Raw genomic sequence first — 26,682 nt, 5'->3', positions numbered from 1 at the left:
CCATATCAGACTTGTCATAATGCTGGAGCACAAGGTGCTGACTAGCCGCAATGCATGCAACCTTGCAACATGGTGCAAGGGTGCATGCCTTGTAAGCAGGTTTGCATTGTTTAGTACTTGAAGGGTCACCTTTCCCAAAAACAATTGCCTGAGGCATTTTCATCTGTCTACGTGTGCTGTACAATGCAGTACACATAGAAAGATTACAAAAAGGAAATATAAACATATATCTCCCCCCTTACCCATCACCTGAGGAGGTGTAGCATTTTCGGAGCATTCCCTGATCTATCATGTATGTTAAATCTGAGATTGCTTCAAAATCCATGCATGTTCAATGTGAACAACCATGCACAACCCATAGAACAGCCCCTAGGGGCAGGGTATAATGACATATCAATTAGCCCTGAGTTGCATTACACTGGATTTAGGAAGCCACTCTGAGGCACACAAAGTGGCCTTCTGTTGCTTGATAAACTATAAGTTTTGTGTTGCACTTGAAGCAAGTTGCATGGTGCAAAATCAACCCACCACATTAATAATTCAGCCCCTTTGATGTTTAAGTTTTGCAAAACTGATATAGCAACATTACTACATGCAGATGGTACATAAATACATACCTATGGGGCCTCCAATCTCCAAATCCAACAGGTCCACCAGATTGGCCTCACATGCTAAATCAGCCCACAGATGCTTCAGTTGGGAGACAATGCAATCTCCTCCAAAGACCTGACACATGTGCCAATGCACCCGCTCCCATGAGCCTTTCCTGTCCTTTGTGGAGTAGCCTTAGCTGACCCTACCCGCAGAGGCCACCATGTGGGACATGAAGTGCACGATGAGCCAAATTAAGCCCCCCAACCTCTCCTCTGTATAATTACCCTTCCATGACTGAATCCCTCCTTAAAAGACTAAACCCCAAAAGAGCACCCCTTAAACTAATAACTAGACATAATATACGAAAACCCCTAACGTTAAAAACAACCGACCATGCAAAGACAAATACTAATACAATTGACTAAACAAGCACCGACAACCAACTTTATCTAACACATTGTAAAAGAAATTGAAACTAACTTTTGCATTTCTTAATATGCCATCTGTCACACCCCTTGCATCATTTCCTGGGTGCAAGCAACACGTTTTCGACATTTGCTTCTATTTTTCAGACACATTGCTACTCAAATGTACATTACGTGATGGATGAACTGCACATTATCACTTCTGCAGCTATGCTAAGTTCCACACAATGTCGGCGATGTGTGGTTTCCAAACAGCGCAACGGGGGCAGATGCATGGGCTACAAACCACCCAACAGGACCAATGCGTGGGTTCTGAACCACGCAACAGGGTCGATTTGTGGGTTCTGACACAGGCAACAGGTTTGATGCGCAGCAAGAATAGTAGAAGTGTGGCTTCTGCTGGAGCAAACACCTTTGGACCACTTACATTGGTCCAGGACTGAGATGGCACCACTTGGCAGGGCAAACTGACAGATGACAGAGTCCAGGGGGCATATGTATGTCCAAGTGATGCAGAGCAAGACAGCAAGTCTGAAAGATGTGCTTGGTGGCCCTTGCAACTCACCAATAGTGGACACTAAAAAAACCGAAGTGAAAATGGACAAATATTCAGGACCTAAGGAAAATTAATAAAATAGTGATTCCATGTTATCCAGTGGTACCAAATCCTGCAATTATATTGTTCATGATTCCATCAGAATTATATACAGTAATTGTCTTATGTCTAGCATTCTTCCCCATTGCTCTGCATGAAGATAGTCAATTTCTTTCTATGTTTCAGTTTCAAAATAAAGTTTACATTTGGTGTCGAATTCCACAGGGTTATACTTAAAATCCTTAAATTTTTAGTCAGATTTTAAAGAAAGATTTGGAGAATCTACAGTTGCCATTTAACTCAGTTTTGGTGCAATATATCATTGACCTAGTTGTGGCATCAAATACAAAAGAATACTGTAAACTAGATGCTATTGCTCTTCTGCAGCATCTAGCTGACAGTGGTCACAAGGTTCTCCAACAAAGATGGAAAAAAGAAATGACCTATCTTTATCATCGCATTGAAAAAGGAGCAAGGAAAGTCTCAAAAGAATGTGTTTGTGCAATTCTGAAGATAGGTCCTCCAACCACCCAGAAAGGGGTAATTATGTTCCTGGGAATTGTTGGCCACTGTTGTCAAATGTTGTAAAGCTGGACTATATGGTTTGATGTCTATCAGTGGTAACATGTATGTTTCTTCTCTAACAGATTCAATATGATATAGGGTGATAAAGGACAAGCAGTAGCATCAGATGAGCAGAAGCAGAGTAATTCCCGTAATCAGCCAGTCATGCAGTATAAGTAAGACAAAAGTAAACCTGGAACGCAGTCTAGCATCTTGAAGCAGTGGGTTTTTTCTCTTTTTCTTTCTCGGGCCCAAACCAACAACTTGGTAACCACTGCAGACGTTTTGCTGCTATACATTCACCAGGCACCTAAGAGGACAAATCCAAGATAACAAAACCTACACCTGGGTGTGCTGGACATGGGAGTGTTATCCAGGACCGGAATCATCATACCCAAGGGACACTAACCCCACTAATGGATTTTTTCCCAACTGCGGTGCAGACTGACCAGTAGCCCGGGCTTAGGTGGCCTGCTACTGCAATGTAGAGGAGTTTGATCTCTGTGGCCAAGTTTGCCCCATTTCTCCAGTGGATCGAGGAACACCCAGAAAGGTACCATCATCAACCCGCACCGCAACCAAGAGCATCTTTGAGAATCTTTTTGCCGGAATTCCTCAGCATCAGCACCACGCCGTTGATATCTATAACGGTTGTCCTGTAAAGTTTGGACCATGCTTTAAAAATGCTCTGGTGGCCAAGTAACAGTCTAAAGTATCTTTTTTGGCCCCCAAGACCTCTGTCCTCCTGGGCTTGATGGTCCAACTTGGGCCGGAGTTGCCAAATGTTTCAAAAGTTTCAAAATGTTTTATTGGCCTATGCTTATTTGCGGTTCATATGAGTGATTTCATACTTCTGAAATCAGTATCTGTGGAACCCTCCAGGGGATTTTGATGCTTAAGGTCTCTAAAAATTCATAAAACTGTACTCTTATTTTTATAAATTGGTATCTTGTTTGTGTCACGTCCTGTGACTTTCTTATTTTGTTGTTTGGTGCTTTTAAATGTTTTACACATTGTTCCTCTACTAAGCTTTATTACTCGCAGCCACAGCTACCCAAGGTTGAGCTTAAAGTTAAGTAAACATGATTGACTGGACCCAAGATGGTATTTGTGAGTGTACTTCATGATAAGGCACCCCAGCCATATCATATGGTACACCTACATCCTCACAATGATGAAAACGGTGAACCGGAACATGACTCCATAAGCATCAGGGAATTATGTACCAAATCAAGTGAAAAGATGTGCTCACTGGAATACAGTGAGTGCATATATTTTATTGCATTTATACGTTAGCAGGAACATCAGAAGGGAGCTGCCAGCAGCTCCTCAACGGTTGTTGTTCTCCCCCGCCAATATTCTCACTTAGAACTCTCATGACATCCCACGTGAAGGAACGATGCATGTCTGGTGAAGTAGACTCATACGAGTCTAAATACAACACCAGGACCAGTGTTGCGAGCCACTCACCCAAATTCCAGGTGGTCCCTCTGGAGCGACGACAAGTTTCCAACTCCCTCTGAGGTATGCTGTAGGTAGCAGTGCTTGAGTTTACTAACTTCCCCAACATCAGACGATTTATACAGACAGTCATAATGGTTTTGGAGCTGTCCATGATTTCAAACAGTTGTGGTCACAAAAGGGCTTTATGATATGCTACGATGCATCTGTCAGGAATGGTTCCTATAATATGGATTTGTTGCAAGCAATACAACAAACGAAATAAAATGTTGTGGTCAAGTTCATTGCCCATAAGGCTGGAGATTATTTGGTTATACTAGGTAACAAATATGCTAATCAACTAGTAAGGTACTGTGCAATTGAGAATGAAACCTTGAAATCAAATGAGCAGATTGAAATGCAAGAAACAAACCAGAAGAAGAAAGCCGTACACAGCGAGCTGAGTTGATAATGCAAATTGAAGCAAAAGTAAATCAGTGAGTGAAAAAGATTCAGCAGTGGTCACAAGTGAAGATGCAAGAGTTGAAACACTCAGGACAGTGAAAAGAACCTGCAAGAGAAATCACTGGGAAAATAGAGAGCTAGAATTGATCAAAGAAGAACCGGAAGTAGTTTAAGTAGTTGAAATCGAATGAGAGTACACCGAGAGTGAATCACCTGTTGTTAAAAGACCAGTGAGAGTGAACGCCAAATAGAAAGTATGCTTCACCTGAATGGGCATATAATGCGTCTGTATGCGAAGAAAAGGTGCCAGATGCTGTAATCTACAGTCCCATACACTGTTGTCAATTCATCTTTGAAAACATTGGAAAGATGAATATCCACCTTGAACTTTTCAGAATCCTGAGAGTGGTAAAATACGTTTGAACCTTGCAGAAGCAATCACATGAAGAAATAAAGCTTGAGAGTGAGATTCACTACAAAAAGCAGAAGTGCTTTGACTTTGAAGTCAAATTTTGATTTTTTGAAGATCTTTGATTGCTTTGAAAAGAAGAGCTTTTGAAGGCTAATTTTGAATCATGATTTTGTTTTATTTTTTTGCTTTTCACTTCAAATAGAGTTATCCTACAGTAAATGCTGTACAATTGTTAGTTCGGGCTCCCTGATATTTATGATAATAATTTTAGTTGGTCTATTCTTTTGTCTTATTTCTCTGGTAGGATATGGTTCCACAGGAGTTGAATTAACTACTGTACATAATAGAATTTATATTACACTGATACATAGGTAAAGCTTAGTGGATTTAGTGATAATACTGATATAAAATGTTGGATGAATATATTTACATCGTGAGAGTTAATAATTGCATTGTGTGTACTTTTCTTCCTTCTTCTGCGGGTGAACCTATTTACAGCTTCATGTTTCTTATGGACTTTCCTGTACTGTTTGTTAGAATATTACAATACAGGAGTTTTTATCGCAGCATCAGTCAGATTTCAACATTTCGCTGGAATATCTTCCTGTTTCTGAAGAAGCTGAAGGTAAAATGACTTACGGTAATATTTTTAAGACAATTGCACAAACTAACCATAACAATAAACAGACTAGACTGGAGTATGTGTGCAGTTTGAGTAAAGAAGAATGTGAATTTGGTAAGAAATATTGGTAAGAATGTCAATTTGGTAAGAATATTTGGTAAGAATTTGAATTTGGTAAGAAGAGAGTGAAACTTTTGAGAGATTGGAAGGAAAAAATTAAAGAGCAGGTAAAAGATGAAAAAGAATTTACGTTTTCAAGCTTGCATCCAAGATTGAAAATGGAGCATGGGAAAAAGGGTAAATTGTCTATGGTGTGTCGTGACCCTACAGGAGTTAGATCAATGGAATTTGTGAGGGAGTGTGATAGAAGCCATGTTGTAAGTGGTGATTTTCTGGTTGGTGAAGAACCAATACTGAGAGAAATCCACTGCTTATTTCAACCTGCCTCATTATTGGGTAGGTTGTTGTTATCTGCCTATAGTATTTCCTACAGTTTATCATGTGAATTAGTGGAATGATGCTGTTGGTTTGAATAGAGTGAGGCGTGGTTCTGGGCTAAGAGTATTAGATATATTGGGAGCTATGATTGCAACTATTGGTGTGGCTGTGAATGATGTAACAATTAGAAGATTATCTACACTTGTTGGTCAATTGGTGTCTAATACAGCAGGTGCACTAAACCATATTAACTCTGAACTATTTGCCATACACACAATGATTATGCAAAACATCTCTGTGCTAGATATCCTTCTTGTGAAGAAAGGCAGTGTGTGCAGGGTCTTGAAGGTTAGAGATTAATTCCTGATAACAGTAGAGTATTAATGCCTGTCAGCAACACCACTAGCAAATCTCGAAGTTCAAGCTGTAGAAGAACACAGCTTGTGAGAAGCAGTAGGTTCCTGGGTTAGAGAGCTAGGAATGGGGTTTAGTAAGGTTGGTGAATGGATCAATAGTTTGGGAGGTCGTTTAGGTTATTGGTAAACCCTCTAATTATTGTGTTGATTTGCGCACTTGTCTTCTTTCTCTTGTTTAAAATGTTCTGAAATGGTGTTTCTAAATTGTGGGCATAAGGAAGAAAGATGTTTGCCTAAGAGGATGCAACATGGCATCGAGATGGAGGGTGCCAGAGATTAGGGCCATATTTATACTTTTTTTGCGGCGCATTTGCGTCATCTTTTGACGCAAAAGTGGCGCTAACTTACAAAATACAAGTGCATTTTGTAAGTTTGCACTGCTTTTGCAGGAAAAAGTGATGCAAATGCAGTGCAAAAGAAGTATAAATATGGGCCAAAGTTTACTTTCAACTAAAGCTATTGCAAGAATTAAATCACAAGAAGCAAAAAGTGATGCAGATAGTGTTATAACTGTTAGAATAGTTGGGTTTTTGGTGACAATTGAATTTGTTAGTGCAGCTTTTGTGCATTTTATATTTTTTATATAATTGACAATGTGCAGAATATAGATTTACTCTAGATTTTATATGTACACACTGACATAGTGCTGATGTAATTGAAACAATTTTGCTTTGATTCAGTAAAGTATTTTATTCTGGCTCGTATGGCTAGGCCTCGATTTAGGTCCTGTCAACACCTTAATCGAAAAGGATATCTCCATATCTGCACCACTGTTGGTGCCACCCACTTAAGTAGCCCTTCAACATGTCTCAGGCATGCCAGCGCAGCCCTTGTGTGTTCAGTTTCCAACTGCCTTGTCGACCTGTCAAGTTAACCCTCTTGCCAGGCCCAGACCTTCCTTTTTAATACATATAAGTCACCCATAAGGTAGTCCCTAGACAGACCAAGGGCAGGGTGCAGTGCATTTAAAAAGTAGGACATGTACTTTTAGATTTTCCATGCCTTAGTAGTGAAAAACTCTTACATTTGTTTTTCACTATTGCAAGGCCTATCTCTCCCATAGGATACAATTGTGATTGCCTTATTACATTTTATAAGTGTAATTTCCAATTGGGAAGAGATGGGACCCCCAAGTTTGGTGTCTCTTGAATCACAATTTAAAATCACAACTTATGGTAAAGTTGGATTTTAAATTGTAATTCTGAAAATGCTACTTTTAGAAATTTGGCATTTTCTTGCATTACCCATTTGGGGCCAGATGTATGAAAATGCAATTTTGCATTTCTTAAATAGCGACTTCATAGAAATCGATATTTAAGAAATGCAAAATGCACTGTACTATGATACAGATTTCCTAATAGCGATTCCTACAAAGTAGGAATCGCTATTAGGAAATTGCTATTAAGAAATCCCATTGTATATGAGTCAATGGACCGGTTTTGCATATCCTAAATAGTGATTTCTTATTAGGAAATCGCTATTTAGCAAATGCAAAACCAAGGATGACAATGGGCAAGGAGCCCCCTTTGGTGCACCCCAAAAATAGAGGTGCACTTGTAGAGCACACACATGCCCAGGGGGCATATGTGTGCTCTATTGCAATGAAAAAAAAGCACTTTGGGTGCTTTTTTGAAATTGTACATAGTTACCATCTGCTTCAAGTCAGTGGTATCAAAGCATCCTCTGCTTCAGGATCTGTAGCAGCGCATCACAGTCGGAACCAGCGCATTGCACTTGTAACTGCTGCATTGCCGTCGTTGCATAGAGAAGATCAGTGCATCGCTTTCACTGTGAGGTCTGACACATCGCTTCAGCTGCGTTACACATCTCCTCAATGCCGACACAAGACAGATCAACATACTTTGCAACTAACTGGCCCAAGGTTGGTCCCTGTACCAAACCCGCATTCCATTGCAGTTGGCCTGAATTTTTGACTTTGTCCAAGTTCTCCGAGACCAGATACCCCACATAGGTGCTTATTACTTCCAAGTGCTAGTTTACAGCTTATTCCTTTAAAACATTCATATTGAATATTTGTCATTTTGGTCTTGTTTTATTTATTAAATAAATTAGCTCTATTTTTCTAACCAGTTTTGATATATTTTTGTGTGGTGTTTGCACTGGTATACAGTGTTGCTCAAATACTTTACACGTTGCCCCTCAAGTTAAGCCTGATTGCTGTGTGCCAAGCTACCAGAGGGTGAGCACATGTGAATTGAGGGTGTACATCTGACTTGTCCTGGCTAAGATTGTGGTTCCTGCTTGGACAAGGTGCAAGGCAAGTGATTTCACCCCATGGTTTTACTTTGCTTATCTACATCTAAAAACTTTTTAAAATGTGGGTCTATCTACATGTGCCGTTTTCAGGTTGCTAGCGCCATAATACACCTTCGGGTGTGCGTTGTTTTACGCTATATCAAATGCCTTTGACATAACATACCTCTGCCAATGAAAAAAACGAATTTTAACAGTTGTGTCAATCCTTTCAGCCCATCAGGTTGTAGAACTTCAGGCCCTCTCAATCTGTCCACATGTCATAGCTTTGTACACAGATAAGAAAGTACTTCATACCTGCCCAGCCTTCCGCCCCAAAGTGGTACCTGCATTTCAAAAGGGCCAATCCATTACCCATTGATTCCTCTTCCCTGTTCCTAATCCCACTAAAGAGTAACTGCGGCTATGTAGTTCCCACATAGGATGTATCCTATTATACTGATCACACTCAATTGGACAGAGTAGATGTTCATTTTTTGTTGACATTACTGGAGTTAACAAGATCAAAGCAGTGAATAAACACACCATTTCTTGTTTCATTTCACTGTATTAATATAGCCTATATCTTGGCCAAGAAAGGCCCTCAGTAGGACATTTGTGCTCACTCCACTTTAGCCAAGGCTACTTCCATGTCTCCTTCCAGGGGCATTTCAGTAGCTGACACCTATTGAGCAGCTACATGGTCATTTCTGCATACTCTTGAACTCAGTGATGGGTACTTTTGCAGGGCTTTGTTGTACAACCTCCTTCAATAGTTAACACTACTCATTTCCCACCTCCGAGAAGGGGGTTGCTTTGGGGCTTATTCTTTAGTGAGAAATGTTTAAGAAGATGCATTCATCAGAAGGAAAAGCTACTTATGTTTGCTAATGACATTTCTAGTGGATACATATTCTTCCAGAAGATTCCTTGCCATCCTTTTCCATCCCCTGATGATTTAGAGTTATGAGTACAAAAAACCTAATGCCTGCAAACATGTTTTGCTGTAATTGTTGCTGTCTTTGATGTTTGCTTAGTTACACTCTATACACCTCAATGGATTGTGAAAAATCTACCAGGAACTGATGCCAGTGTGCAAGCTGGCACCTAAAGGTCACTCATGTTGTCATGTCCAGCAGGCAGCATTTTCTGGGCCAATCTGTTGTCTGGAGGGATATTCTGAGGTGCGGAATCTGCGGGAAAATTATGTATCAACCAGAAATATCTTTACCAAAGGTACGTCATTTTTTCCTTTAAGAGCATATGAAATTGTAACATTTTGCCAAAAATAGGGGGGCTTTGTTTTGAAAATGTAGTCACTTCAAAGTCCTAAGTATTAATGTAATCAGAAAATATATACTTAGAGGATGGAATCAGGAGCTTGCTAATGGTTGCAGCAACTTTCCTTAACTCCAGTCAACTGGGTCTACATATATAAGTAACCAATTATTATACTGTACACAAATAAAAGGCAACATTTTCTATGACTTCCAATACTTTTTTAAGTATTGAAATTTGGTATGCAAACATATTCCTAATTAGCAGCAGAGATTCTTTAAGGCCTAGGTAAAGTGGGGTCTGGCCCAGGGCCCCCATCTTTCAAGGGTCCCCCTCGTTAAGCTTTTGTGACAGTCCTGGACTGTATAAAGTTTATAAGTATACAGTTTGTTTACTTACTTTTTTTTAGCAAGCCCAAGCTGTCCAGCCATTCCTGCACTTACCTGAGAGATAGTGAGCATTAAAGCAAAATACTTAGAAACTAGATTCTGGTTAATTTCAGCAAGAGTTTAACATTTTAAAGTGCAAAGGTCCAGCCCAACTGCACAAGCCTTTGCCTTTATGCAGTTTGTGCCACGTGAAGTGCAGTAATGATGGGCATTGTGTACTCTCTCTATAACTGCATCGCTCTTGTGGAGCTACTGCCAGACCAGTGCGATCACAGCCTAGTGCCACGGCACTCACATTACCCATCCCACAGAGCACAGGCAATGCACCAAACTAAAGCACCCATCAGTACTGTATGCCTGAATAATGTGACAGAAACAACTTCACATATAGGCCCTCATTCTGACCTTGGCGGTCTTTTCGCAAGACCGCCGAGTTACCGCCGCGGTGAAGACCGCCGACTGCGGCGGTATGCCGCTGTGCGCATTCTGACCGCTGGGAGCGTTCCGCCGGAAAACCGCCAGCAGCCACACTGGCGGTCGGCGGGAAAGTGGAGACTGGTCAACCTCCACCGCCACGCCAGCAGAACACCGCCCACAGAATTATGACCCACATTTCTGTGTGGCGGTCTTCTGTTGGCGGTCTTCTGTTGGCGGTCACCTCCCCATGGCTCCCGTCGCCTCCCGGAGGACCAACGCACAAGGTAAGTTGACCGTCCGTGAGGGGAGGGGGTGGGGGGGTGTTGTGTGATGTGGGCGTGCATGGGGGTGTGCGTGTGAGTGTGTAGAGGGGGTGTGTGAGTGCGTGTATGCGGGCGGGGGGTGCTGCTGTGTCTATGGGTAATGTGTGCTGTTCGGCAGGTGCGCATGTCTGCATGTATGTGTGCGGGTATGTGTCCCCGTTGTGTATGTGTGTGTAGGGGGTGTGTATATGTGCATGTTGGGGGTGTGTGCATGTCGGGGTGCATGTATGTGCATGTCGGGGTGGGGGTGGGGAGGGGGTTCGTACCACCTCTGGGGGGTGGCAGGGGGGTGGAGGGTGTGGGGGGAGGACTCGGGTGGGTAGTGGGGGGTGGGGGAGACCCCTATCAGTGCCAGGGAAGGAATTCCCTTGCCCCGATAGTGCTTACCGCCATGGTTCGCACGGCGGTTCCCGCCCGCAAGAAACCGCGGCGGTAGGCAGGGTCATAATACCCTTGGCGGTCTTGGGACGACCGCCGGGCCGGAGTGCGCAAACTCCAGCCCCGCGGTCATGACCGCCGTGGCGGTCGGAGTGGAGAAGTGGCGGTCGGTCGCGGCGGGGACCGCCGCGGTCAGAATGCCATTTTTAATACCGCCGGTCTGTTCGCGGTCCGACCGCCGTCTCTCCGCCGACCGCCAGGGTCAGAATGAGGGCCATAATGTGTAGAAGGCTTGGTCAGACCAGTAGTCTTTTTGCTTTTCTGGCTCAGTCCAAGCAGAGACTGCTTGCGCCAAGGTGGGACTCGGGGTAGGCCACCAGGGTAACCACTTGTCAATGTGTATTGCAGAGCAGCATTATGGTGGTCATTACAACCCTGGTGGACGGTGTTAAAGCGGCGGTAAGACCGCCAACAGGCCGGCGGTAAACAAATTGCAATTACGACCGTGGCGGAAACCGCCAACAAAGACAGCCACTTTAACACTCAGACCGCCACGGCGGTACAAACAAACAGCGCGGCGGTCACCGCCAACAGACAGGCTGGAGACAATGTACCGCCCACAGTATCACAACCTACCAATCCGCCACCTTTTCCGGGGCGGATTCACCGCGTATAAAAACACGGCGGAAACAGGAATTTCAAAGGGAAAACGCTCACCTCTACACACTCCACGAGGAACGAGGACACCATGGAACCAGAACTCCAAATTCTCCAAGCAATAGTCTTCCTGCTCCTCTGCCAGGAGCACGAACGCCGGCGGCAAAGACCACGGTGAATACAGCCCCTACGACACAGGGGAGGCAAAAAACAGGGACACACACACGCAACACCCCCACCCCCACCCTCACCCACCACAACACACACACTAATGCATATCAATACATCACAGTTACACCCCCCAAACCCCCCCCGGAAGAATGCAAAGACCAAAGAAAATGAGTGTAACCATCGGAATATATTAAAAACAAGTAGGCAGAAATATATATATACACAATGTACAAAATAAATACCAGGCATAGTAGTCCAGGTACTGCACAAAGAAAGTCCGTGGAACACTGGGACCACACGGTATGGGCGAGGCCCACACAAGATCCCCGACCATGATGGAGAGAACACTGCAGGGGCATCAGAGAGCAAGAAAACAGGCACCTCAGGGGGAGGGAAAGGGGGGGCACCTCAGCCGGTTCAGTGCACAACGCCAAATCCACGAGGAGGCCACATGCCCACTGTCCAATCCTGGTGAGTGCAAAGCCACAGTCTCTCAAGTCTCTACAGTGGGTGGGTTGCCCACTGTTCAATCCTGGGGAGTGCAAAGCCACAGTCTCTCAAGTCTCTACAGTGGGTGGGTTGCCCACTGTTCAATCCTGGGGAGTGCAAAGCCACAGTCTCTCAAGTCTCTACAGTGGGTGGGTTGCCCACTGTTCAATCCTGGGGAGTGCAAAGCCACAGTCTCTCAAGTGGATGACAGTCTCCACTGGTTCTGGAGGGGGACTGGTGCCCAGAGTGCTTCATCCTGTTAAGGACAGAGGTAGTGGATGGATCTCTCCACTGGTTCTGGAGGGGGACTGGTGCCCAGAGTGCATCATTCACCCTGTGACGGACCCAGTTGCGTCAGTGCCCCTGCCGCTCATGGGCTAGCGGTGCTTGAGATGGCGGTGCCCTGTGCAGCGGTGCTTGAGATGGCGGTGCCCTGTTCAGCGGTGCTTCAGATGGCGGTGCCCTGTTCAGCGGTGCTTCAGGAGACGGACTACATTGCAGGGTCTCAGCTGCTGGCGGTCCTTCATGGCCCAACATGCCTTTTGCTGGCGGTCCTTCATGGCCCAGCTGGGCTGGTGCTGGCGATGGCCTCCTGGGCAGCTGGGCTGGGGCTGGCCGTGGCCTCCTGGGCAGCTGGGCTGGGGCTGGCCGTGGCCTCCTGGGCAGCTGGGCTGGTGCTGCCGGTGACCTCCTGGGCAGCTGAGCTGGTGCTGGCGGTGGCCTCCTGGGCAGCTGGGCTGGGGCTGGCGGTGGCCTTCTGGGCAGCTGGGCTGGGGCTGGCCGTGGCCTCCTGGGCAGCTAGGCTGGGGCTGGCCGTGGCCTCCTGGGCAACGGGGATGATGGCGGTCTTCTCCGCCGTGCTGCTCTTCCCGGACTTGTCGGGTTTCTTGTGGCCCTTCCCCACCTTGGAAGGTGTCACAGCTGACTCCACACTCCCAACGGGACCCCTGGGAGCGGCTTTGGTGCCTGGAGTCTTCCCCCTCTCCCGCCGGGCACTGGCCAACTTCTGATGCTTCACAGGTGGGGGACTGTCTGTGCTGTGGCTCCGTGCCACACTGGCTGTCCTGGTGGCTGGTGCACTCCACATTCCGGTGACTACAGGCACCACTGGTCCCGGAGATGTTGTGGCTGAGGTGCTACTTCGGGACCTATGAGATGGACGGGATGGGGGAGGTATGGGAAAGAGGTCAAGGGTGGACAGGAAATGTTTTTTGGACACACTGGGACGGGTAGCTGGAGGGAGTTTGTGAGTGGAGGAAGAAGTGGTGGCTGTAGGAGGTGTATGTTTGGTGACTTTGGGTGAAGGTGCATGCGCTGGAGGCTGTCGTGAGGTGGATGGCTGTTGGGTGGGTGTGTGCCTGCATTTGTGTATCTTGGGAGGGGGTGTCACAGACACACTGGGAGAGGACACAGGGGACGTGTGAATGGTAGTGGGGGTGGTGACTGCACCTGAGCGGGGTGTGGTGGTGGGTGTGCTGGAGAGGAACGTAGTGGTTGTAGAGGTAGTGCATGCAGGTGTGAGTGTAGACGAGACTGGGAGGGAGGAGGGAGACGAGGAGGAGGGGGACACAGTGGAGGCAGTGGATGTTGGTGTGTCTGCATGTGTGTGTTGCTTGCGTGAGTGCCTGTGGGATGTGTGGTGCTTATGTTTGCCTGAGCTTCCCTTGTGTGTTGACGTGTGTGCAGGCTGGTCTGATGGTGTGCTTGGGATAGGCAGAGGTACAGGGGATTGGGTCGGGGTGGAGGAAGTTGGAGGGGGGAGGCTAGAGACGGGGACAATGGCTGCCATCAGTGCTGAGGCCAGAGTCTAAATAGCTCGGTGAAGGGCCGCCTGACCAGAATGAATGCCCTCCAGGAATGCATTGGTTTGTTGCAACTGCCTCTATACACCCTGGATGGCATTCAAAATGGTAGACTGCCAAACAGTGAGGGACCTGAGGAGGTCAATGGCCTCCTCACTGAGGGCAGCAGGGGTGACTGGGGCAGGGCCTGAGGTGCCTGGGGCGAAGGTGATGCCCACCCTCCTGGGTGAGCGGGCACGGGGCAAAGGCTGAGGGGCTGCTGGGAGGTTGGTGCTGGTAGGGGGGGGTGGCGGCTGTACCTGTAGATGCGGGGGCACAGATGTTGCCACCACCACAAGGGAGCTCCCATCAGAGGACGAGTCCGTGTCGCTGGTCTCAGCTCCTGTCCCCGCCGTGGAGCTCCCCTCGCCCTCCGTCCCACCGGTGAATTCAGACTCCGTAGTGTCGCCCTCCAGGGCCATGTGGGATGCAGCTCCCTCGTGCTCCGGTACCACTGCTCCTCCGCCTGATGATGCTAATGCACACAAGAACAGGGAGACCACAAAAAGGGGGGGGGGAAACAGAAGAAAGACATGTTGAGTGCATGCATTACCGCTACCGTTGGCGGACACGACAGACACAGAAGCCCCCTGCATTACGCCGCGCTCTTGGGCTCCACTGTTCAATTCCTGGGAAATGGCCTACAAGGCTATGGACGACATCTGCACACATAGATGACACTGGGGCATGAATAGCTGTACTTGGCACTCTACAGAGGTGGGGTGGGGTGCCACATGGCCTGCCTTACGGAGGGGCCTTGCCTACGGAACTCGCCCTGGCCCAGGGAAACCCACAGCCCACATCCCCCACCCAAACACCTCGTAATGCGCGCAAAGTCAGCTGAATGAGAGTGTACTCACCCCCTTGTGTCTGCTGTGATGCCTTCAAGTGCCCATCCAACTCCGGGTAGGCCACCGCCAGGATCCTGAACATCAGGGGGGTCATGGTGCGACGGGCACCCCTCCCACATTGGGAGGCCATCCCCAGCTGAGCCTCCGCCGTCTTCTTGCTCCAGCGGCGAATGTCCTCCCATCTTTTACGGCAGTGGGTGCTCCGTCTGTGGTAGACCCCCAGGGTCCGGACGTCCTTGGCGATGGCACGCTAAATATCTTTCTTCTGGTGGGCGCTGACCTACATGAAATGTACAGGGGAAAAAGTGAAGTCATTACCAACTGCATCATCAAAGTGATTGGCCCCCATCCCTACCCTTGCCATGTGGCACATGCATTCACCGTCTTTCATGCACGCAGCACTCTGCCCCCTTCCTTCTTACATCCAGCCATCTCCACACAGGCATAGCCCATACAACATGCTCCCTGTGTACTTACCTGTTTGCCTGGAGAACCGTAGAGTAGCTTGTACTGGGGGAGGACCCCATCAACGAGTTTCTCCAACTCCTCCGATGTGAAGGCAGGGGCCCTTTCCCCAGACACTCGAGCCATTGTCTCTTCCAGACCTAGGTCACAGCAGCACTTGCAGTGTAGGTTCTCTCCTGTCGAAGATCAGGTATCGAGTGATTGAACAGATAGAAAATGGCGGTCACGTCCGCGGCGGTGTGTACCGTCACCGCCGGCGTACATCGTTATTGGCTCCTGGGACCCATAGGGTCCAATGTTAACCAATGCAGCATTGCGCCGCGGTCTTTGACCGCCTACCGCGATGGTGTACAGCGCCAGCGCAGTTACCTCACATCCCATTGTCCCACTTTAGAGGTCAGGCAGCTGCCATTTCAGGGGCCCACATGGCTTCATTTTCAACTGCGTCACACAGACCTAGGCCTAGACTCAACACACATACAGGCCACCTTTTGTGTATGAATGGTGTTCTGTGTAAACTGTGGGTACGTACCTCTGAGTTGGTTGACTCTGTGCTCGCTGTTGTCCTTCATAGGCACCGTCCGCTGGGACATGTGAGGAGATGGCAGCATCCTCCGGTGTACCGACCGTTGGTGGACCTGTCGACAATGGAGGAGCACATTTGATTATCACCTACAGGCTTGACCGTGCCACAATCCAGGAACTGTGTACCCAGTTGGAGCCAGACCTGATGTCAGCAATCCGCCATCCCACAGGAATCCCCCTCAAGTGCAGGTGCTGTCAGTGCTCCATTTCCTTGCAAGTGGCTCATTTCAAACAACTGTGGCCATGGCATCAGGGATGTCCCAGCCTATGTTTTCCAACGTATTGTCCAGAGTGTTGTCTACCCTTCTGAAACACATGCGGAGCTACATCGTTTTCCCTCAGGTGGAGGATTTGCCTACAGTGAAAGGTGACTTCTATGCCCTGGGACATATCCCCAACATCATAGGTGCCATTGATGGGACACATGTGGCTTTGGTCCCCCCCCACAGGAGTGAACAGGTGTACAGAAACCGGAAGAGTTATCATTCCATGAATGTACAGATGGTCTGTTTGGCCGACCAGTACATCTCCCATGTGAATGCCATGTTCCCTGCCTCAGTGCATGACACCTACATCCTGCGGAATAGCAGCATCCCTTATGTGATGGGTCAACTCCAGAGGCACTGTGTGTGGCTATTAGGTGAGCACCTGGAAGCAAGTCATTGGGAATGGTTGTCTGGGTCTGGGGTTATCCCTACAGGTTAATGTGTGTCTAACAGTTGTCCCTCGCCATTTGCAGGTGACTCTGGTTACCCCAACCTGTCATGGCTACTGAACCCAGTGAGGAATCCCAGGACAAGGGCAGAGGAACGCTACAATGAGGCCCATGGGCGAAGTAGGAGGGTGATCGAGCGGACCTTCGGGCTCCTGAAGGCCAGGTTCAGGTGCCTCCATATGACAGGTGGATCCCTATTCTACTCACCAAAGAAGGTGTGCCAGATCATCGAGGCCTGCTGTATGCTTCACAACTTGGCTTTGCGACGACAGGTGCCTTTTCTGCAGGAGGATGGTCCAGATGGTGGTGTTGTGGCAGCTTTGGAGCCTGTGGACAGTGAAGAGGAGGAAGCAGAGGAAGAAGACATGCACAACAGGGACTCAGTGATCGTGCAATATTTCCAGTGAGACACAGGTAAGAATACAAACCTGCCTACTACATGTACTTTAACACTACTACCTCTCTACTGTCTGTCATTTTCACCCAGTGTATGGTCACTGAGTTGTCACTTTCCCTTACGATTTCACAGATGTGGGTCCCACTGTGTGACATCTGCTTAGATTCATCATGTACTAGAGCTGTGTGACATAGGTATGTTGACATTACTATTTAAAAAGCATTTTGTCACTGTAATTGCTAATACACTATTTCGAAATCACAGACAGACTCCAGATCGTTTTGTGCTTTTGGTGTGTTTATTTAAGTGCTCAATATTGGAGGGGGTAGTGAAATGGTGAGGGGTGATGGCGGAGGAATGTCCATGGCAGAGTCCAGTCTATTAGTCTCACAGGTGCATTGCCCATATGGGCATAGGAAGTGGAGCTGGGGCAGTTTAAGTATGGACAGGGTGACAAAGTGGGACAGCAGGATGACAATCAGGGTGGTCTCATTTCTTGGCGGGGGTCTTGGCATCGTGCTCTGTCTTCGTCCTGGATCTCAGGGACCGTTTGCGGGGTGGTTCGGGTGGGGTGCTGGTGTGGTGGTCCTGTGGCGTGGCGTCCTGTCCACTAGCGCCGGCGGAGGTGGTGGGCAGTTCATCGTCCATGCTAGTGTCAGGGGCCCCTTGTAGTGCCACAGTGTCCCTCCTGGTGTTGAGTACTTCCTTCAGCACCCCTACGATGGTGCCCAGGGTGGAGCTGATGGTTCTGAGTTCCTCCCTGAAGCCCATATACTGTTCCTCCTACATGCGCTGGGTCTCCTGAAACTTGGCCAGTACCGTTGCCATCGTCTCCTGGGAGTGGTGGTAGGCTCCCATGATGGAGGAGAGGGCCTCGTGGAGAGTGGGTTCCCTTGGCCTGTCCAGCCCCTGTCGCACAGCAGCCCTCCCAGTTCCCCTGTGTTCCTGGGCCTCTGTCCCCTGGACCGTGTGCCCACTACCACTGCCCCCAGGTCCCTGTTATTGTTGGGGTGGTGGGTTATCCTGGGTTCCCTGTAGTGGTGGACACACTGCTGATTGACGTGTCCTGGGGACGGAGGTATGGGCCCGCTGGGTGGATGCTGTGCTGGTGTTTCCAGATGGGGGAAGGTCTGTGGTGGCCTGTGCCTGTGTGAGGGGAACCGACTGTCCCGAGGTCCCCGATGGTCCTGGCTGGTCATCTAGATCCAGTTGGACAGAGGTGCTGTCATCACTGTGGGCCTCTTCTGTTGGTGGTGTGGACATGTGTGGACCCTCCTGTCCGGTGACGTTGGGTAGGGGTCCTGCAGGGGTATAAAAGGATGTTTATTAAATCTGTGTGTGTAATGGTGTGCAATGGGTGGGTGACCGTGTACCCCAGTGCTTGCATTCCTGTGTGGGACCGTGTATGATGATGGTTGAGGGGGGTGTATAGGTATGTGCAGTGGGCATGCTTTGGTGATGGGGGTCCATGCTTTGTTGTTGCATGCAGGGCTTGGTATTGGGATGGCTGGTTTGTGATGTTGGGACATATGTGAGGAGTTGGGGTGCTGGGGGTGAGGGTGGGGGTATGTGATAGCATGCAGGTAGGGTGGGGGATGTAATAGTTAATATTTGACTTACCAGAGTCCATTCCTCCACCTACTCCTGCGAGGCCCTCAGGATGCAGAATCGCCAAGACCTGCTCCTCCCATGTTGTTAGTTGTGGGGGAGGAGGTGGGGGTCTGCCGCCAGTCCGCTGAACCACGGAACGCACCTTCCCCCGTAGGTCGTTCCACCTCTTCCGATTTCTAGGGTGCTGTCCCACTGCGTTGACCCTGTCCACTATTCTTCGCCATAGCTCCATCTTCCTTGCAATTGAGTTGTGCTGCACCTGTGCTCCGAATAGCTGTGGCTCTACCCGGACGATTTCCTCCACCATGACCCTGAGCTCCTCCTCCGAGAACCTGGGGTGTCTTTGTCGTGCCATGGGGTGGTGTAGGTGATGTGTGGGGTGGAGTGTGTGGTGATAAGTGTGGTGATATGTAGTGGTGTGTTGTGTGAGGTGCGTGGAAGTTGTGTGGGTGATGGTGTTGTGTGCCTGTGGATGCTAGTTTGTTGATGGTGGTGTCTCTCTCTGGCCTTCTCTCAGTGATTCTGGTCGTGGGGGTTTGTGGGTGATGTGGGTGTGTGTTTTATATTGTAATGGGTGTGTGGGAGTGGTGTGTGTATGTGTATCAGGTGTGTGTATTTTGAATTGTCCAATGTGGCTGTGTTTTGGAAATGTGTGTGTATTTTGAGCGCGGCGGTGTGTACGCCAATGGAATACTGCGGTTGAAAGACCGCCGCGTGGATTTGTGTGTTGTGATAGTGTGGGCGTATTTCTGTTGCCGTGACGGTGGAGGTTTTGTTTTCGCCAGTTTATCACTGACCTTTGGTGTGGCGGACTTGTGTGGGTGTCTGAATTTTGGCGGATTCCGAAATGTGGGTCATAATAGCTGTGGCGGAATTCCGCGGCCGCGGCGGTGTGTTGGCGGTCTTCTGCACGGCGGTAAGCGGCTTTTACCGCCAATGTTGTAATGACTGCCTATATGCTCACTTCTTGACAGCACCATCCTTGTGGGACCACTGATGGGCCAGTGTAATCACAGCATAATGCCAACAGACTCTGTACCCCTGTTCCTCGGCAGCAGGGAGTAGAAGTGCATTTAGCAAAAATGCAACCGATGTATGCACAGGCCTAGTAGGATGGGGGACCAGCCCACTGTATCACATGCAGCGGGATGTTCATGTCAATAGTCTTTCTGTTTCTCTTGTGCAAGCCAGCCAGAGAAAAACTGTTTGTTGCGGGGTTGTGCCCAGACATAGACTGGGCAAGGAAGAGGGCCATCAATGATCCCACCATAGTTGCCCAGAGGGAGAATGAGCTAAAAATGTATACTAAATTCATAGTTGTTCTGAGCAGGGGGCCCCAGATTACGGCCCAGATTTACAAGCGACCGGTGCTGCAGAGGCATCACATTTTTTTATGCATTGGCGGTGCAGGCTACTGACCCATATCTACAAGGTCACACAGAGCCACTTTGTGTGTCTTTACATGGCCTTGTAGATATGGAGTAAGGCAACGCAGGGCAAGTTGCTGCGTTGCCATACTTTGCGTCAGGGTGGTGTTTCCATGGGTGTTGTGTGAGTCTTCCTACGCAACACCCATGGATTTTGACGCATTCCCAGATTTACAAGGTTTTGTAAACCTGGGAATGCATCGAAACCCTACGCCACCCCAAGGGTGGCGTAGAAGTGATGCAACAGGGAGAAATATTTTTATTTCTCCCCATTTTTTCCTCTTGGGATTATTTTTGTGGAAGAAGGTGACCTGTCCTGCACAAAAAAAATCATCCAAGCAAAGTAGGTACCTTTGTACCATAGTGCAAGAGTGCATGCGTTGGCGTATGGCAGCGATTTGTGCGCCAGCGCAGGGGAAAAGAACAGGAATGCGCCATATCTCAAAGATACAGTGCATTCCTGCCCTTTTGTTTTGACGCAGAGCAGTGCAACAAGAAGGCTTGGGGCACTGCCCTGCACCAAAGCATTGTAAAACTGGCCCTACGTTTGGACCAGGGCCCTACAAATTCTCAAGGTGTTCCTGTTTGGCAGTTTTCTACATTCCTATATTATGATGCTAATGTTGAGATGTTAAAATGCTCATCATCACAATTTGTGCACAGTAACATGTTTACGATGTTATGCACTGTCACTTGTTTCAGCATTGCTTGCTACATGGAAAGCATGGGCAACAACAATTCAAAAGTCAAAATGCATTGGCAAACTGTAAGTGTACTTTGTAAAATAACATTAAAAACGTTGTTATCACCAATCTTACTCTAAATGATGATTTGTACTTAGGCAGGACCTGCTAACAATGGTCCACTGGCCTACAGTTGCCACTGTGGCAAACGCATTGGTAGAACTGGCATTTACATAAGGGTAATTCAGAAGGAGGACTACTAAACTGCCGGAGCTGGATCCCGTTGGCTACAGATATGCATACAGTCAGCAACATACCTTATATTGCAAATAATTAGTACTCTCCTCCATAGGATCTCAGGCATGCCCAGGACTGAACACTAATCTCAGTGCTTCCAACCGGTGACAACAGCCTTAGGGTGATTACATGAAGGTATGGTTTATACTTCCGGCGGGTGAATCTTTAGGAGTTCTGATTTAAGGTTGTTATGGGGAAACATGCTGCAGGTATTAGGGTTAGAGGTGAAAAGGACCAGTGTACCAATGGTGATTAATTGCGACTAAGCTCACAAAGAAAGAAAGCACAGAGGAAAAAGAACCTGGAAAAATGAGACAAAGAGAAAACAAGTGTAGAAAAGTGGAAGAAAGAGACATGAAATGGAAAAAAGACTAGGCAGTCTTAGCATTTGTCAGCCCCGCCTGCAGAATTCAAGGAAAAACTTTGGGGCTCAGCATTTAGTTTATTTATATAATTATTTATTTTAGAATTTTAACCCTGTCTAGAACAGAACTGTTCTGATAACTTCAGTAAAGAATTGCAGTGAAATCCACTTTTGTTCCATACCACCTTGCATGGGACCTCAATGAAAGATATCTTTGGGGTCGTCACAAAATCAGATGACTTGGAAGGGCACAATGCCAAATGAGTGCCTGTGGCACTTAGGGCCTCATGTACATTATTCAATTTTCAAAATAGTAGTTGCAAATAGCGCACCAACGTTTAGGCAATGGAATCAAATTTTGTGACCCGACCTACGTATTAATACGTGAAATAAGTAGCTCGCGAAATTCCCATTCAGGATAAGTTCCTATCTGATAGAGCTCATTAGTAATCATATGGTAGGTTGCACATTGCGACTCATTCCGATTCCTAGCCATCACGAAGATAGTGGCCTGCTGGGGTCAGCAGACCACCATGTCTGAGATCTCAATTATATATTACGTTTTTGTTTATGTACTTGCATTCCGTTTTCCTTGGGGGTTTAAAAACGGTGCTGGGATTAAAAATAAAATACTTGGACCACTGCCTTTCCCAAACAAGCTTTTTTAACATTCACGAGGGGACCCTTCCCCTTTGTGAACAGGGTACCACTTCTTTTGAGGAATCGGTAACCTATCTACGGTGTGTGACCAAAATTGTAGTCCTAAACCATTGATAGATAGCATTCTGAATAGCAATTTGGAAGGGCTGCGCTAAACACCACCCTACCAAATTGCGATTCGGTATGCATTTCTAAACCCATTTTGACGTTTTACTTACAGAATGGCAAAATGGGTATAGCACCCACTAAAACGGCACTTAGGCCCATAGTTATACTTTTTTGCTCCGCATTTGCGTAGTTTTTGACGCAAAAGCGGCGCACACTTACAAAATGCAATTAAGGCCCATATTTATACTTTTTGACGCAAACCAGCGCTGGTGCTGGTTTGCGTCAAAACATTTACCGACGGCTTACGCCATTCCTACGTGCCATGTGGGCGCCTTATTTAAGGATTGACGTTAGCCGGCGCTGCAGGCTGGTCAGAGTAAAAAAAAATGACTCAAACCAGGCAGTGCCTGCGTAGGGGAAAATGGGGGTTGTGCATCAAAAAATGGTGCAAGTCAGATTTGAGTAAAAAATCATGGCTCAAACCGGACTTGCGCCATTTTTAGACGCACAACTCCCATTGAAATGACTCCTGTCTTAGCAAAGACAGGAGTCATGCCCCCTTGCCCAATGGTCATGCCCAGGGGACTTCTGTCCCCTGAGCATGGCCATTGGGCACAGTGGCATGTAGGGGGGCCCAAATTAGGCCCCCCTATGGCACTTTAAAAAATTAAAAAATAATACTTACCTCAACTTACCTGTACTTACCTGGGATGGGTCCCCCCATCCATGGGTGTCCTCCTGGGGTGGGCGAGGGTGGCAGGGGGTGTCCCTGGCTGCAGGGAAGGGCACCTCTGGACGGCTTTCATGGTCTGAGACCATGGAAGTGAGCCCACAGGTCCCTTAACGCCTGCCCTCACCCAGGTGTTAAAAAACGGCGCACATCAGGCTGTGCGCCGTTTTTTAAGGCCCACCCCCTCCTGAGCGTCAAAATGATGCAGGAGTATAAATAAGGCGCAAAGGCCTTAAAGTAATTTTTGGGACGGGAACGCCTACCTTGCATGTAATTAACGCAAGGCAGTTTCCCGCATCCCAAAAATTACGCACACGGAGGTTTTTTTATGTCCGCGGGGTCGGGCGTCATAGTTTAAATATGGGGCAAGGTTTGTGCCGAATGTGCGTCAAAAATTTTAACGCACATTTGGCGTAAACAGAGTATAAATATGCCCCTATATTTCTAAGTTTGCGCTGCTTTTGCGTAAAAAAATGACGCAAATGCAGTGCAAAAAAGTATAAATATGGGCCTTAGTGGTTGCAAACGCCCTTGATTTAGCGAATCTCAGGTTTTGCAATCTCTAAATGGTTTCCTACATCTGGGCCAAAAATATGCAGTGACATGCGGCAATTAACCCTGTGTTCCGTTTGCTGAGGCTCATAACAATTACTTACAATATGATGAGTACGGTTAAGCCCAACAACACCTACTGTTCCTCTCAAATTTAAATTTGTTGCTAGACCACTGGAATCGGTGCCAACCTTGGAAGCACTATTGAGCTTGGTCCGTTTTACTTACCTCTCTACAAGATTCAAGCTGTGGATCGGGCAGCAGAACTGCTGTGGTGAATTCCTGTCGATTCTTATCTAAAAGCACGCGAGTTTAACTGCACGTGGGAAAATTCGGAGCTGTTAGTTCCCAGAGAGGCATTAACACTTAAAAAAGCGTTTTTGCCATACAAATTAACCTGAAAGAGCAAACTTCCTTACTCTCATTAAGATGGTGATCCAAACGTTTTGTTGCAGGGCACGTAAATGAGACAAAAAATGAGCTCTTTACTATACTTGTGACAGCATTTTTGTGTGACAGAAATGTATATTTTTATCATAGTATCAATTGTTCTGGTGTAGGTAGCATAGCTTGGGAAACATAGGGAAATCTATTTTAATGCCTACAGATTTAGAACCAGTATGTCTGTTTATGCTTTACTAATAAATGTTTGTAATTTGTACTGGGGCAGTGCATTAAACAGTAAGGGATTGGAGAATCAATTAGAACTCAACTAAACTGAAGAGCCCTGACAACTTCAACAGTGAACTATACCAGTTCTCAAAGTGACTTTGAAGGCCCTTAATTGTAGGTTAGCAAGTGTATAATGTACCATCTGCTGTGTTTTGCGAGGCCAGTGACCCATTTACCAAAAAGTTACAGTGAAATATGTCTGTAAGAAATTGGGTTATTAGTTGCCAAGGATATGAGATCTTCAAGTAATAAGTCCACAACTTTCTCTTTACTGAGAGCCAGCTACTCCATTGTAGCCCTTGACACTCTGGGAAGCGAAGCAGAATAGTACAAGGCCTATTCAGGGGAGATGGTGTGGGCTAATACCCCCAGCTACAACACTCAATAAATGGAAGAATTGATGCGTCTGTTTGAAATGGGAATACATTTGATCGACGGAGCACGATGGGAGTCTGGATATTATGAGTTGCCCACAATACCTCAAGAGAACAACGATTTAGGCAACAACACTGGAGGTTCTAGGCAAAGTTAGAGGGTAAAGAAAGTGCCCATAAATAACCACGATTATGTGTTAGCTCTACCTTGTTTTGGATCCTCCTGTTGTCAACATCTGAGAACGAAGGCATCACCTTTTGGGTTTGTGTGCCTGGAGTTCATTTAGATTTATTATTTTATTTTCGGAAACTCCTTGTTAGTTGGGTTTGTCTATTTTTTCTTTTGTGTTTTTAAAGGGGAATGTGTGTGGTGTTCACAGTGGAATTAGAATTAGAATGTAGGATTGTCAAAGTGTAATGAAAAATAGAATAAAAAGAGACTCCTCTGGTGGCAGTTACAAGTCACCTGGTTGACACAGAGGAAAGGCTGTGGAGAGGTTCTCTGTTGCTCCTTAATTCATCCAAGACTGTTTGAAAAATAGACATCTTTAGGACTACAAATGTGTCAGATAACTTATTTCTTCACAAAGACATTCCTGTAATCAAACTAAGACAGGTGACACCGTTGACTGAAATGGGGCTGAGGTGAAGGCAGTGTTTTATGTGTAAAAAAACACACATAAGTGCAGGAGCCCAAGTTTTTCTAAGGAGTCTGCTGCCAATTTTGCCAAAAGCTGGTAATGCCTAATACCAAGTCAGTCTAGTCTTGATCCCTTCTCAAGCCTTTATCCTCCACCACCAAAATCTCCAAAAATGAGAGCCAGTGCCCACCACCTACAACCAGCAGCACAAAATATGCACAGAGTGGCGGCAGATGAAGATGGTCTTGTGAAGCAGGCACCTGCACATGCCTGCAAGTCAAACTGTGAGGAGAAGGCTTCCATGGATAGACTTGGGTGACACTCAGAGGATGGAACTCTGAAGAGAAGTGGCACTGCAGTCTTGAATCTTAGGGACGCCACCGCTGTTGCCTGAGGTGAAGTAAAACGCAGGTTGCACTAGGGTAATCTGTCAGAGGGTGCTCCCAAAAAAGGAGCCTTATTTTGAGCAGGTTCCAAGAGGGCTCCTAGGGGCCAGAACCCTTATTTTTAAATACACACTTATTCTTTATTGGCAACTGCATAGGTACTAATAAATTCTATTTGGGTTTGGGAAGGAGTCTAGGTTCCCGACAAGGTGTGCCAAGCTTAGCAGATACAAACGAGACCCAAGATATCAACTAGCATCTGAGTATTTGTAAACCAAGGTTGTTGAATGAAATATTCCCAAGACATTGTGCTCAGAGGAGAAACGATATATCCCTTTATAGGGACAAGTCCCATTTTGCCTCTAGCTACAATGGATGGTAAAACAGGATATGTTTTTCAGCAAGTATGCACCACTAACCCACTTGCCCAATATGATCCATACCAACACACTGAGTTGCTCTTGGCTTACCCAAATAAATGAAACAGATTCAAGGTAGGTTATCACATTTCGAAAAACTAGTCTGATAGGACCGTTTGTCTGACCAGGCCAGATGTGATAGGCGTTTGGAGGGTACAGCCCTCACCTGCAAGAGTTAGACTAGAGTAAGGGCCATATTTATACTTTTTGACGCACAACTGCGCCAACGCAGTTGTGCGTCAAAAAATGTAACGCCGGCTAACGCCATTCCAAAGCGCCATGCGGGCACCTTATTTACGGAATGACGTTAGCCGGCGCAGCTGACTGGTGTGCGTCAAAAAAAATGACCCACACCAGGCTGCGCCGGCGTAGGGGAAAATGGAGCTTGGGCGTCAAAAAATGGGGCAAGTCAGGTCTGAGGCAAAATTTTGGCCTCAACCCGATTTGCGCCATTTGTTTTGACTCCCAACCCCCATTGAAATGACTCCTGTCTTAGCACAGACAGGAGTCATGCCCCCTTGCCCAATGGCCATGCCCAGGGGACTTATGTCCCCTGGGCATGGTCATTGTGCATAGTG

This window comes from Pleurodeles waltl, chromosome 5 (assembly GCF_031143425.1).
Source record: "Pleurodeles waltl isolate 20211129_DDA chromosome 5, aPleWal1.hap1.20221129, whole genome shotgun sequence".
In the NCBI taxonomy this organism is placed as follows: domain Eukaryota; kingdom Metazoa; phylum Chordata; class Amphibia; order Caudata; family Salamandridae; genus Pleurodeles; species Pleurodeles waltl.
The sequence above is the reverse complement of the archived record's forward strand: the minus strand, read 5'-3'. Positions refer to the sequence as shown.